The sequence below is a fragment of the Microtus oregoni genome, unplaced genomic scaffold (genome assembly GCF_018167655.1).
Source record: "Microtus oregoni isolate MIOR12 unplaced genomic scaffold, Mior012 000021F_ref0000039, whole genome shotgun sequence".
Taxonomy (NCBI): Eukaryota; Metazoa; Chordata; class Mammalia; order Rodentia; family Cricetidae; genus Microtus; species Microtus oregoni.
The window spans coordinates 446,042-459,713 of record NW_024543080.1 but is presented as its reverse complement, the minus strand read 5'-3'; the positions used below and the strand labels follow the sequence as shown (position 1 = coordinate 459,713).

Sequence of the window (13,672 nt, the reverse complement as noted above, 5' to 3'; positions counted from 1 at the left end):
AAATGCTTCAAAATAGGAAAGTCTCCAGATGCTTCAATTAGGGATGTTCAACACACAGTCCTTTAGCTAAAAAATCAACCTGTAAAACACCCCACAAGAAAAATCTAAGTGCCGGGCAGTGGTGGCGCACACCTTTAATCCTAGCACTCGGGAGGCAGAGGCAGGCAGCTCTCTGGGAGTTGGAGGCCAGCCTGGTCTATAGAGAGTTCTAGGAAAACCAAGACTATTACACAGAGAAACCCTGTCTCAAACTTAAAAAGGAAAAAGAAAAAAAAAAAAAAAGAAGAACATAAATTAGCACTGAAGCTGAGTTGTATGTGCCCTGGTAGGAGAGAACCTCCCAGGAGGAAGGAAAACAACATAGTAAACATGACAGATCTTTCTGCGGTAGGATTAGGCAATTATAAAAAACTTTCCACAGTCAAACGTGGTAGTGTATGCCTTCAATCCCAGCACTCAGCAGCTGAAGGAGAATCACAGCGCTCAAGGCCTCAAGGCCATCACGGACCACACAGTGAATCCAGGACAGCCTGTGTTACAGAATGAGAGCCTGCCTCACAAAAATAAATTCAGTAACTTTAGAGCAGGTAAGGTAGTGCACACCTGTAATTCCCATACGAGGAGAGACTGAAGCAGGGGGGTGAGAGTGAGAGCTGAACATGGATGGTGTGAGATCCTGCCTAAAGAGAGAACAGCTGGAGAGATGGCTCAGCACTTAAAAGCACTGGCTGTGCTTCCTCTGGAGGACCTGGGTTCAAGTCTCAGCGACCACACAGCAGCTAGCAATCATCTCTAACACCTTCTTCCGCCCTCTACGGGCATCAAGCACACATGAGTGCACAGATACAGATGCAGGCAAAATAACCCCCTCACACACACACACAAAGAACAATAAATAGGTAAACTGTCAAAAGAAAATAAGATAATACTAATTTTAAAATTAAACAGATATATTGTAGATTTAAGATTAAAGAAGAAAGTTTTAGAAAATTGGTCAATGCAAGATATAAAGCCATATGCCTCTTGTTTACTCTCATTAAAGTTACTGTCATTTAAAACAACAACAACAACAAAAACCCCACAGGATATTGTGCTATATTTTCCATGTCTCTGTTACTTTTTTCATGAATAATTTTTCAGGGAATTTTTATTGTAAGCTATACCATGATTTAATTATCTAGAACACCTGTTCATTACTTTCACACGGCTCAAACAGCCATATGTACATGTTATTTCATTTATGGTAAGAACGGTCATAAATATCTAGAAGTTAAATTGCTAGGTTAAAAGATAAATGCCAGGACTAGAGAGATGGGTTAGTGGTTAAGAGGACAAATTTGGTTCCCAGCACCCATACTGGGCAGCTCACAAACACCTAACTCTAGCTCCAGGGCACCCGAAGCCCTCTTCTGGCTACCTGCGCTCACTTGCACACACCTACACAGATACACACACACCTATACACAACTAAAAATAGAAACGACATGCTCCATTTTAACTTTTACAGATACCACCAGCTGCTTTCTGTGGCAACTGAATCCTTTTACACTCTAAGTAACATGTCCACCCCTGCTCTTCAGCCTGACTGGAGTGAAAAGCCACAGTTTTAGATTTTTACCAATTTAAGAGGTAAAAAAGTTAGCTCTGTGTACTTCTGCTCTGCATGTCTCTATGAATGATATGTGATTGTGGTTCATACATATTTGCCCATTTTTCTATTTCTTTTCTGATTTTCCTTTTCTTTTTGTGCTAGAGATTGAATCAAGGCCTTCCATTACCCAAGCCCTAATTATAAAAAGTTAGGCTGTCAAATTTAATCTTCTGACTATGCTTAGATAATTTTGACTTTTCAAAAATAATCTTTATGAGGCTGAAGAGATGGCTCAGTGGTTAAGAGCATTGGCTGTTCATGCAGAGGCTCACAACCACCTCCAAGTCCAGTTCCAGGGGCCCAGCTTATTCTTCTGACCTCACTGAGCGCATAATACATATACACTTAGGCATACACACACACACACACCTATAAACTAACAAATAATAAATAGCTGGGCGTGGTAGTACATGCTTTTAACTCCAGCACCAGAGAGAAATGTTGTGGGGGTTGTTTCTGTGAGTTTGAGACCAGCCTGGTCTATATATCAAGCTCCAAGCCAGCCAAGGCTACAGAGTGAGACAGTGTCTCCCAAAACAACAACAAAAACAAAATCCGGTAATAAAAATCGTACTCTTTAAAAAAAAAAAAACATAGGCTTTATGCTTTAGAGCACCTTTAGGTTTGTTTAAGAGAGAGACTGCATTAAAAAGTACTGTTACCACAACTGTCCCTTTCCCCCTAACATTCATTCAATATGGTTTTTTTGAGACAAGGTTTCTCTGTGTAACAGTCCTGGCTGCCCTAGAATTCACTCTGTAGACCAGGCTGGCCTTGAACTCACTGAGATCCACCTGCCTCCACCTCCCAAATGCTGAGACTAAAGGTGTGTGCCACCACTGCCCGGCCTACGTATTTCAATCCACGAGCCATTATCCGGTTCACAGTTTATATTAGGGTTCCGGCAAGTGTCTAATTAGGTGTATCTACCACTATAGTATTCTACAAAGTAGTTTCCCTACACGAAAATCTGTATCGCGTCCCCTCCCTCTCCCCTTCTCCCTGTATACATGGAACCTATATAATGACTTTTTGTGGTATGATCCGCTTTTCAGGGTCCACATCCACAGTGACACCTTAATCAACACTTTCTTGTCTAAAATGACCATCTGTCATGTCCGTATCTCACTGTCTTTCATATCCATATAGTGTCTTTTTGGTCTGTTCCTCCTGGGACGTGCTCAGCTTCATGAAGGTGACTTTATCATCACACATCTATTGAGCACACATTCACACTGACCTGGCCTTGACAGCTTTATCCTGTACATAAGTATGTCTCATACTGAGATCAGTATCTCATTGTGTTGTTGTCTGAGAGTGAGATTCACTGTGCGGCCCAGGTTAACTCAACTCCTGAGCTCCACTAATCCTGTCTCCGCCTCCAAGTGCTGGAAACCCAGGGATGTAATATCGCACCTAGTTTTCTGGGGTTTAAACCTTCACAGCTGTGTGCCATGTGCTGCCTTTAGTCCCAGCACTTGGGGGTCAAAGGGTGATGGAGTTCTAAGTTTGAGGCCAGACTGGCCCACACAGAGAGCTCTAGGACAGACCCTGTCTCAAAAACAACAAACAAAAGATTCCTTTACATGTACATTTACAGCGTACCTTTAAACCACTCTGATTCCATTAACTGTCCTGGAAATAGTAAAATAACTTAGAGTGTGCATGGTGAACTGATCACAAGTTTGTTTGGCTAACTTAAATCATTTAAAAGTTATAGATACCAGCCAGGTGATAGTAGCACACACCTTTAATCCCAGCACTCGGGAGGAAGAGGCAGGTGGGTCTCTGAGTGTGAGGCCAGCCTGGTCTACAGAGTGAGTTCCAGGACAGCCAGGGATGCACAAAGATAAATCCTGTCTCGGGGGAAAAAAAAAAGTTACAGATACCAGAGATGTGGTTGGTCTTAGTCCATCATATTCTGAGATACAGACACACACATTATACACATATTGTGTGTATATGTATAAAATGTGTATATCTATTATACTGTGTGTATAAAATGTATATAGTATTTACTGTGTATATAAAATGTGAGTATGCACATGTGTTTGTGTATACGCATATGTATATATGTATGTATGTATATATGTATGTATGTGTGCGCACGCCAGCAATCTACCCCAGAAGCTATCTACCTTCTTTTTTACGGCAGGGTCTCTCAATCAGCCTAGATCTTGCCAATACAGCTCAGCTGTGTGGCTGGTGAACCCAGGGATCCCCCTTGTCTCAAGCACGGGGATTGTAAATGCAGGCCATTGTGACCAGCTCTGCTATCTGGTTTTGTAATTTATATTCTGCTACTGTTCATTTTCTTTTTGTGTAGTTATTATTTCTCTGGTAATTGAGATCTTTATTTTCATTTCAGCACATTTTTGGTTCTACCTTTGCAATTTTTAAAAAAATTTATTTAATGACATCAATCCCCAGGTTTTTTTATTCGCCAACTGCTAGCTGCACAAATGAAGTTAGCACATATAATCTTTTCTACACTTATTCTTCTGTGTGTGGGTGCTCTGCCTGCACATGTGTCTGTGCCCAGAGAGGCCAGAAGGCAGTGTAAGACCCACTGGTCCTGGAGGTGGAGGGGGCTGTAGTGCTGGAAAAGCAGCAAGTGCTCTAACCACTGAACCCTCCCCACTCCCGGCTCACACAATCGCGCTGCTCCCGCACTCCCAGCTAAAGTCAACAGCACTATCTCTCAGTATTCACCTTTGTACTGCTGAATGTGCTTAGATTTCTCCTGACTGACTTTACTCTCCGAGATTACAGATGCAGAAATCTACAGACTTCACATCTTCTACTCTGTACTTCTTCGCTGCCTGCTTGAATAATCAAATTCCTGTATCCGGGACTTTTACAATCATATCCTTCCTCGGCAGACCCTCTGGTTTCACTGCCACACAATCAACGCTCCACAACACCTGCCAGCGTCCTGACGCCTCTTCAGAGGACCAAGCTCCTTTCATCAGTGTCCAGAGAAGGGCTTCCGATGTGAACTGTGCACATTCAAACAGTTTCCAGTTCAAGATTCTACACATGACAATTTGTGCAAACTCAGAGACAGCCAAGACTGAACTCAGTTTAACTCCCAAATTCAAGTTCTTGTCTCTATCATCATCAACGGGATATAGCTGGGAGGGCAGAGTGCCAAGCTAGCATGCCAGGCACCCTGGGATCAACCCCATACACATGCCATGGGTGGTAGCACACAGGGTCCTAGAGCCTTAGCACTCCAGAGGAAGTTCAGGGACATTCCCTGTTTCAGCTACTTCCTGACTTCCTGGCTAGACTAGAACATGGGACCCTGTTTCAAATCAACAACAATAATTAAGAAAAATATTAGATAAAAATACTAAGAAACGGATGGCAAGATAGCTCATTGGATAAAGGTGGCTGATGCCAAACCCGACAACTTGAGCATAATCTTGTGACACACACAGTACACACAGCTGACTCCACTTGCACATCTGCGCTCTCTTCTCTCTCTCTCTCTCTCTCTCTCTCTCTCTCTCACACACACACACACACACACACGAATGAGTGTTTTGTTACTTGTGCTGTAATCCTAGCTTTTCAGGAAGAAAAAGGAGGGAAGGATGAATCACAGACCCAAGTCTATCCTGGGCTACAGAATGAGTTCAAGACCAGCCTGGGCAACCTGATGAGACCCTGTCTCAAAACAGAAAGGAAAAAAAGACTGCATTCTTATAATCCTAACATTCAGCATGAAACAGGAAGAGCTGAGCGGCTTACAGAGTAAGTAGGTCTAGCCAATCAGCAATTCCCAGGTTGACCTCTAACCTCCACTTGCACGTACATACACAGACACACACATAGCCAGCACACCTACTTACACACACAGGCAAGTAGGGGGGAATCAGCTCACTGAAAGAGTACCTACCAATGGCTAACCTGAGAAAGCCCTGGCTTCACTTCTCCATATCAAAGAAAGGTGGAGGGAGGGCTGGCCGTAGTGGCAGGTACCTCTGCTAGAGGCAGAGGCAGATGGAACTCTGCTAGGCTGTGGCCAGTTTGGCCTATACAGTAAGTTCCAAGCCAAGCAGGCTACACAGTGAGACCCAGCCTTTTTTTTTTAATAATTTTTTTATTTGCATTTTATGTACACTGGTGTTTTGCCTGCATGTATGTTGTTGTGAGGGTGAGAGATTCCCTGGATCAGGAGTTACAGATAGTTCTGAGCTGCCATGTGGGTGCTGGGAATTGAACCCAGGAGACCAGGTTTTAAAATAAGATTACTATCTAAGACGATTAAAGGTGAAAAAAGATTCTGATTTTGTAAGAGGAAAAAAAGGACGTATTTTATCATGAGCCCTCTTCCTCCTCTCAGCCAACTGATTTAATCTTTAATAGAAAATTCAGTTACTGTTCATTTATGGAAATCCAATTCACATGGATCTCAATAAGCTCATGACTGTTCACTTCAGCAGGGTCACACTTTAGGGATTTTAGAATACAATAACATCCTATTTTAACTAGATACTTTATTATATCCCATTGAAGAAAACAAAGAGAAACATGCATGAAACCCGGCAGAGCTGAAGCCTGCATGGACAGCGCATTTATGTTGGGCTTCATGGTCTGAGTTGATGAGGATGACTGACCAGGTCTCTTCCTCAAGGAACAGGTCCCACGGAGACGCAAACTCGGATCACTGGATTCAGAGTCCAGAGCATGAACCATTATACCACAGCTGGTGCATATACTATTTATGTTTTCAAATTTGCCATTTTACTAACTGCTTTATGTATCATGTCAATTTTTAATCAGGTATTAAGTCTTATTCTTTTGGGATTCAAAATTGCTTAGGGTGTGTCTAGACACCTGGCTCAGTGATTCAAAGTGCTTCCTGCTCATGCAGAAGACCCAGGTTTAGTTCCCAGCAGCCACAGAGCAGCTCACAACTGTCTGCAGTCTGAGTTCCCAAAGACATTCTGGCCTCCAAGAGTCTCTGCATGCATGTGATCCCTATGAGGTATGTAGAAAACATATACAAGTTTCGTTTCGATTTTGAATGTTATAGTTAAAGGGAAACAAATGTACCGAGACCTAGATAAGCTAAATGACTAGAGTTGGATACAACTTTTGTGAATTTTTAACTGCTTAGAGAATCTTTTCGTTTTTTTGTTTTGTTTCTTTTTTTAAAAAAAGGGAAGAAATACTAGCAAAGTGGGGAAGGGGTTAATTTCAGAGCTATTTCTAAAAAGAAAAACAAATGAATAGCTATGTATTTTTTTAAAGCTGGGGTTAATCCCAGGCAGAGGCAGGTGGATCTCTGTGAGTTCGAGGCCAGCCTGGCCTACAAAGGGAGTTCCAGGACAGTCAAAACTACACAGAGAAACCCTGCTTCGAACAACCTTACCTCCCAAAAAATCTAAACCCAGCACCTGGGAGGCAGAGGCAGACAGATCTCTGTGAGTTCCAAGGCCAGCCTAGTGTATAAAGTGAGTTGCAGAACAGGCTTCAAAGTTAAAGTTACAAGAGAGGGACCCTGTCTTAAAAACCAAATGTCTTAAAAACCAAAGAAAAAAAGAAAAAATTCCTGAGTGGAATTACAGTTCCCTGACAGCAGAGGTGCAAGGCCGCCTAATCCCCCCCATTAGTTAATGTGTAACACGGAGATAGCCAGGGCCATGAAACAGCTGAGGAGGAGCTCAAAGCATTCCTTCACGTGCCCAGCTCAAGGATCCAGTAAACGTAGTTCCTGTTATTGCCTGCACAGAATGAAGTCTTGGGGCCAGCTATGGAAAGAAAACCCTATGTTACAATATGGCCTAGAACTAGGCAGCAAGTTCTGAATCAAATTAAACAAGACTACCATAATCTATAAGAATGCCACGAAAATACAGTCTCACTGAATATGAGTATTTCTCTCTCTTAGAAACACTCGTTTACTTAATTACAAATGACTTCCTTAGAATATGAGGGATTAAATGAAGCCATTTATACTTCTCAGTTACAACTTATCTTATAGTTTCGTGTGGATTTTCAGTATTATATGACTGTAGTCATGTTGTACATTATTGTTGCAGTCAGGATCATTTTACCCAGAACACAGTCATAATAAAAACAGGAAATGGACACTTGGAGGACAGTGGTTTGGTTGTATCTACTACCTACAAGACAGGACCTACAGCACAGCAGGTAGACTGAGGCCTGGAACACACACCCTACACTTAAACATCAGCCTAAGTCTCAGCTCTAAATCGCACATCACTGCACAGATGTGTTTTTGCTCCTCTCCCACAAAGGTCTATCCCAACAAGTCTTCAAAACTACATCTAAGTGCTAGCAAGGTGGCACACAGAGGTACATAATCTACGGCAATTAAGAGGCAGGGGACCAGCAGTTTCAGGCCAGCCTGGGTTACAAGGATAAGCTCCTATTTCAAGAGTTGGGGATACAGATCACATCACATACATCGCAATGCATACCTAGAATCTCCAAGGCCCTGGGTTTCATCCTGAGTGTCATCATGTGCCTCAATAAAAAACAGAGACGAAAACCTAACATCTGAGGAATGTTCCAGACAAGAACTTATTTTTAAGTGAAAACTTTCTTCTTTCTACTAATGTTCTTTATAATTTTTAAAATTATATGACCCGTGTTTGTGTCTGTGTAGGTCTAGGTACAGAGGAGTCAGATTCCATGGAGCTGGAATTCCGGGTGATTGTGAGCCACTAGATGTGGGTACCAGGAAGGGCAATATTGGCTTCTAACTGCCATCTCTGCAGACCGAAACTGACTTTCAAATTGCAAGCTTTATGAAGGAATATGAACACCCAACAGTACTATTCTGTCAAAGGTAGCAACCTCACAACACCCTAGAGCCATGCCACACCTCGGGAAAGCAGTCAGAGGTCCTGGCCTCGGCACCTTTGACTCTTAAAGAAGAATACAAATTCCATACTGGCACTTTAGTAAAAGTGCATGTGAGCAAAATATCTCACTGAGAAGAGAAATATTGGTTCTCCGAGAGTCATTCGGCATTATCAACTGTCCCAGGCTCACCTCATTCAACCAAAGTCAAAAATTAACCATGCCTTGGTTGCTGAACACACTCATCTACAAGATTAAAACTTGAGGTGAAATTAACCTACAAAAAAGGAAACAGTTCAGATGTGGTGGTACGTGCCAGAATCCCAGAACTGGGGAGGAAAGCTTAGGAGGGTCAGAATTCAAGGTCATTCTTGGCTATTTGGTGAGTTTGAGCCATTTTGGGCCACAATAGACCCAATCTCAATGAAGGATGGAGGGAAGAAGAGAGGAAGAAATAAAAAGAACTTAACGTAGCAGTATCGCTTTACAAGTTTTTAATGTGGGATTCTCAAACCCCATGAAATTACACAGAAAATTCTACCCAGGCATGTGCATACAGTGGAAACACGTTCTTCCAGGAAGACAGCCCAAAGCCTTCAAAGGGGAATAGAAATGCCAAAAGAGCGATAGTCACTGCACGTTACAGTTTACAAACGTCTTTCTACTTGTACATAGTTCAAGAAAGAACCTGTTCACACAAAATTAATCAGAAAAATCCGAAACTCATGTCAAACCTCACCATTTCCGAACTCCATACGCGTGTTACATATTCACAATCGGGCAACAATTAATTATCCAAAAGTTCTCGTTCCTAAAAACCTTTCTGGGAGCTATAATTAAGGGTTAGAGAAACAAGGGCAGAACTACTCAAAAGGGCAGTACACAGCTAACTCCTGAATAATCAGGATTTAAGGGAAAGAGTAAGCTTCTAATGATCCCTTTAACAGTTACAATTGTAAACAAAAGAACCGAGTGCCAGCTTTCGTCAAACAATTTGGAGAACCTATCAAAACACTCTTGCAACTTCTAAAAAAACCCTGCAGAATTAGTTCTACAAGCTCCCCTCCAAAAAAGTTTATGTGCCCACAAGTCCAGGCAATTCTTTTACAATTTAATTTACTGTAACAACAGCAGCAAAATCCTACATGTCTGAAGTATAGGCTGTGACTGGCGACTGCTGACGCTAAAGAATACAATCGTAGACAGTAGTCAGTAATCCCTTAAATTTGGCAAGAGTTCAAACACAATTTATAAAAAAAAAAAAAAATCTCTACCGAACTTAAGTGAAAGAAATAATCCTGAGGTCCGTTTCCCTTCCACGCCCTCGGGGATTGCACCTCTTTGTGCAGAGTCTTGGAGGGTCCTAACCTCAAACACACTCCGGAGCAGGGCAGCCTGGAAACGTTGGCGGAGGATGACGGGCGCGATCACCCGGCGGCGGCGACTCCAGGCGTTGTCCCGGCGGGGCCGAAACGAGACAGGGGCGCGCCGTCAGCGGAGAGCGGGCCTCGGGCCTCGGCAGCGGACACCGAACCTGGCGAGGGGCAGGAACCGAACGGCAGACACAGCTGGCGGACCTCCGCGACCTGTCCTGCGTCAGCCGGCGAACGTCGGACTCTCCCCGGATCCGCCGCCGCCGCCCCTCCTCCGCGGCCCAGGGCCACCTCCACGCTCCGCTCCAACGTGGCAGCCGCAGCCCCGCCTGCGGGCCGCCACTTCCGGGTGCGGCGACTCGCCACGCCTACCCCGCCGGCCGGCACTTCCGGGAGCTGCCGTTTGCTCCTCCCCCGAGAGGGATGGCACTTCCGGGAAGGCCAGTCGAGCTGGAGGTAGGGAATCGGCAGTGATTTGGGAGGAGGCGCGCAGGGCAGGGCTGCGGCCGCTTGGCGGTGGATCAAGGGAAAGGCGCGCAGGGCGTCTCCGTCAGAGAAGAGCCGCGGAGACCGCGGAGACGCCACGTAGCTCTCCTTTGAAGCGTCAGCAGCCGCAGGTGACACTCCCCATCCCCGACGATTGAAAGCTGGGCAAGGGCTCTGTTGGGTCTACGTTTGTCCTTTTGTTTTGTTGTTTTTGTTAAGTTTTTGTTTTTCGAGACAGGAGTTCTTTCTGGCTTGGCACGCTATTGGGTCTACGTTTGTCTTTTTGTTTTATTGTTTTAAGTTTTTGTTTTTCGAGACAGGGTTTTCTCTGTGTAGCCCGGCTGTCCTGGGACTCGGTAGGTAGAGCAGGCTGGCCTCGAACACAGAAAGATCCTCCTGCCTCTACCTCGCGAGTGCTGGGATTAAAGGCGTGCGACCTGCGTTTGCCTTTTGAGAATTAATGTGAATTTGTCGCACACACCCAAAGGCTTACTTGTACTCCAGAGTCTTAGATCCTGTGAGTGAGTTATATCGAATGCAGTTGGTCTCCTTAATATTTCAATATCCATGGCATTCAGACCTGTTAGCACTCGCCACTTGCCGTGGGCCACTTAGAGAGAATCCTAATTGAAAATCCGAAGGTGCTGTGTGGTTTTCAATCAGGGATATAGACTAGTTACTGAAACATGTAGAAAGCTGCCGTGTGTGTGTGTGTGTGTGTGTGTGTGTGTGTGTGTCTAGTTATTGAAAAGTGTAGAAAAGCCGGACTGTAGTGCAAAGAGAAGAGTGAAAATGGGTGCTGAGCTGGGCCTCATAGCCCATGCCTGTAATGCCACACTCCGGAGGTATTCTAGGCTACATAGTAAGTTCAAGCCAGGAACCCTGTGCTGCAAGAAAGCCTATTTCAAAAAGGAAACCAAAAATAATAATGATAGCAAAGCCTGGAGAGATGGCTTAGCAGTTAAGGGCACTTGCTGCTTTTGCAGCAGATGTGGGTTTATTTCCCAGCACCCACATGGCAATGCACAACCGTTTGTAACTGCAGTTCAAGGATCCTACAGCCTCTTCTGGCCTCTAGCAGTATCTGCATGCACGTGGGGCACAGTCATACATATGGGCACTCAACCCATAAAACACATAAAAGAGAAATTGAGTGCTGGAATTCCCTATTAATCTAATAGTTAATGGGCCCTATCTCCCTACTTAAGCTAATTCCAGCATCTTTCTGTAATTTTTAACCAAACGAGGCTGGGTTCATATGGTCCCAAACACTTCAAATAAAAGGATATTATTACCTTCCTTAGAGCCCCCAATCCTAATAGTGTTGTACTTTTCACTTAGGGAGGAAACCACTTACTATAAAGTATTAGTACCTGGACTGAGTTCTCCTAACTTTATATCACACACCTATTGACCACATTAACTCTTCTGTAACACTTTTCTTTGCCTTCTTAAAGTAATATTTTTGTTGTTGTTTTATTTTTTTGTTTGTTTTTTTGAGACAGGGTTTTTCTATGTAACAGCCCTAGATGTCTTGGAACTCGCTCTGTAAATCAGAGACTGACCTCGAACTCAGAAAGATCCACCTGCTTCTGCTTGGGATTACTGAACACAAGCTATAAGCAAGCTGGACTTTGAGGCAGAAGCAGAAAGACTGTGTGAAGCCCGCCTGAACTATGGTGACGCCTTGTCTCTACAGCCGAGGATATACTTCTAAGAGCGTTTCCGTAGTGTACACATGTTCGATCCTTAGCCACGAGCCAGTACTCCTAAGTACTGGAAAGTGAAAATGGTTTTAATTCACCCTCAGTGTGCTACATATGTTTTTCACTTAAAAAAGCAAGGTTACCATATGAGAAAATGGTAGCTTTCCTCCACCTCCCCACCCCAGCATGAGGACAGGACCTGCGTAACAGGGCAGCAGCCAGCATCTGTAACTCCAGCTTAGAGGGACAGTGATAGGTTCATAGACACTGACTTCCAGGGTGAGTTAAAGGGCAGGCCCACCCGGCGTGGGTGGCACAATCAAACGGGGTGGGATGAAAAGGAGAAACAAGGCACAAACTTGTCTGCAACTCTGGTTTTTATTGAGACAGATTTTCGCTAAGCTGTCAGAGCTGGCCATGAAGTTGATAACCTGTCTTAGTTTCCCCAGGAGCTGGCATTACAGTCCTATACTGGCATTGAAGTGATACTCATGCAGAATCAGAGCTCACAAAGGAGCACCTGCACCTATGAAACTTGTATCATTCACAAGTCTACTTTTAGTGAACTACTTATCAAGCCTTATTCTGGATCAAATGAAAATGAAGCTTTCTGAAAGAAAGTTCATTCCCAGACTCTTTGAGCTGAAAGAATAGAGGTAACCAAACACATGTGCTATGTGGAGTCACAGGCAGTAAAACTCACCCAGGGAGCCGTGGCAGAAACGCCTGTTACACACAGCTCTTTTGGGATCCTGGGATGCAAATAGAGCAAGTCTGACTGGTTCATGTTCCCTGAACAAGGGCTGGACTCTGTGGCATTGCTGTCACGTCCTACACACCTAGGCCTGTTCTAGGCCAGTGGTGGCAGTTTAGGAGGTCTCTTCTGGAGCTCCAACCAGCATGAAATCTTTTTTATTTCTTTTCAAATATTTATTTTTAATTACGTGTATATGGGGGGTGCAAAGATTTATTTTTAATTATGTGTATATGGGGGGTGGACATTGAATATAGGCACCCGTAGAGGCCAGTGCTGTCCTTGTGGGTGCTGGGAACCGAAAGAACTTTTGTTAGTTCTTAGCCCTCGGGCCATACCTCCAGCCCTGCATGAAGTCTTAATGCTGCCTTCCTGTTGAAGTGTCAAGGGGTGACAGAGCAGTCATGAAGGGGCAGGTAAGAATGGTTGTCAAGAGAACCTAGACAACAGTGAGGACCCCAAGAGAGACATACATGGATCTAATCTACATGGGAAGTAGAAAAAGACAAGATCTCCTGAGTAAATTGGGAGCATGGGGACCATGGGAGGGCTGAAGGGGAAGGGGAGCAGAGAAAAATGTAGAGCTCAATAAAAAATTAATTAAAAAAGATAATAACATTAGGGCAAAGTAAAAAAAAAAAGAACGGCTGTCAAGAAGTCCTGGTGGCCTCTTCTAAAGGGCCTACTGGTTATCCATTCTTTGAGGATATTGGCTGGAATCCATATTGAAAATCAGCTGAACCTAAAATTGCTGAATTGTAGAGATGAATAAGAACCTGAAAACACCAAAATAAAACCTATTATTTTATATGCTAACTTAAAGATAAAAATAGATAAGGACCAAATCTAAGATGTCAACAGC

At 43.8% G+C, this 13,672-nt stretch overlaps 1 protein-coding gene across 14 annotated transcripts in view; it reads right to left on the bottom strand.

Moving 5' to 3' along the window:
* The window catches only part of LOC121460738 (protein transport protein Sec31A), a 57,201-nt gene extending 46,997 nt beyond the window's left edge, over positions 1-10,204 (bottom strand). For 9 of the 14 annotated variants that reach the window (XM_041671246.1, XM_041671249.1, XM_041671251.1 and 6 more), the window contains exon 1: positions 9,860-10,204. The gene's annotated coding sequence lies outside the window, so the exon portion shown is untranslated. The remainder of the gene's footprint in view (positions 1-9,859) is intronic. The other 5 variants (XM_041671256.1, XM_041671257.1, XM_041671259.1 and 2 more) reach the window with 1 other exon arrangement.
* Between the last annotated feature and the right edge of the window lie 3,468 nt (positions 10,205-13,672).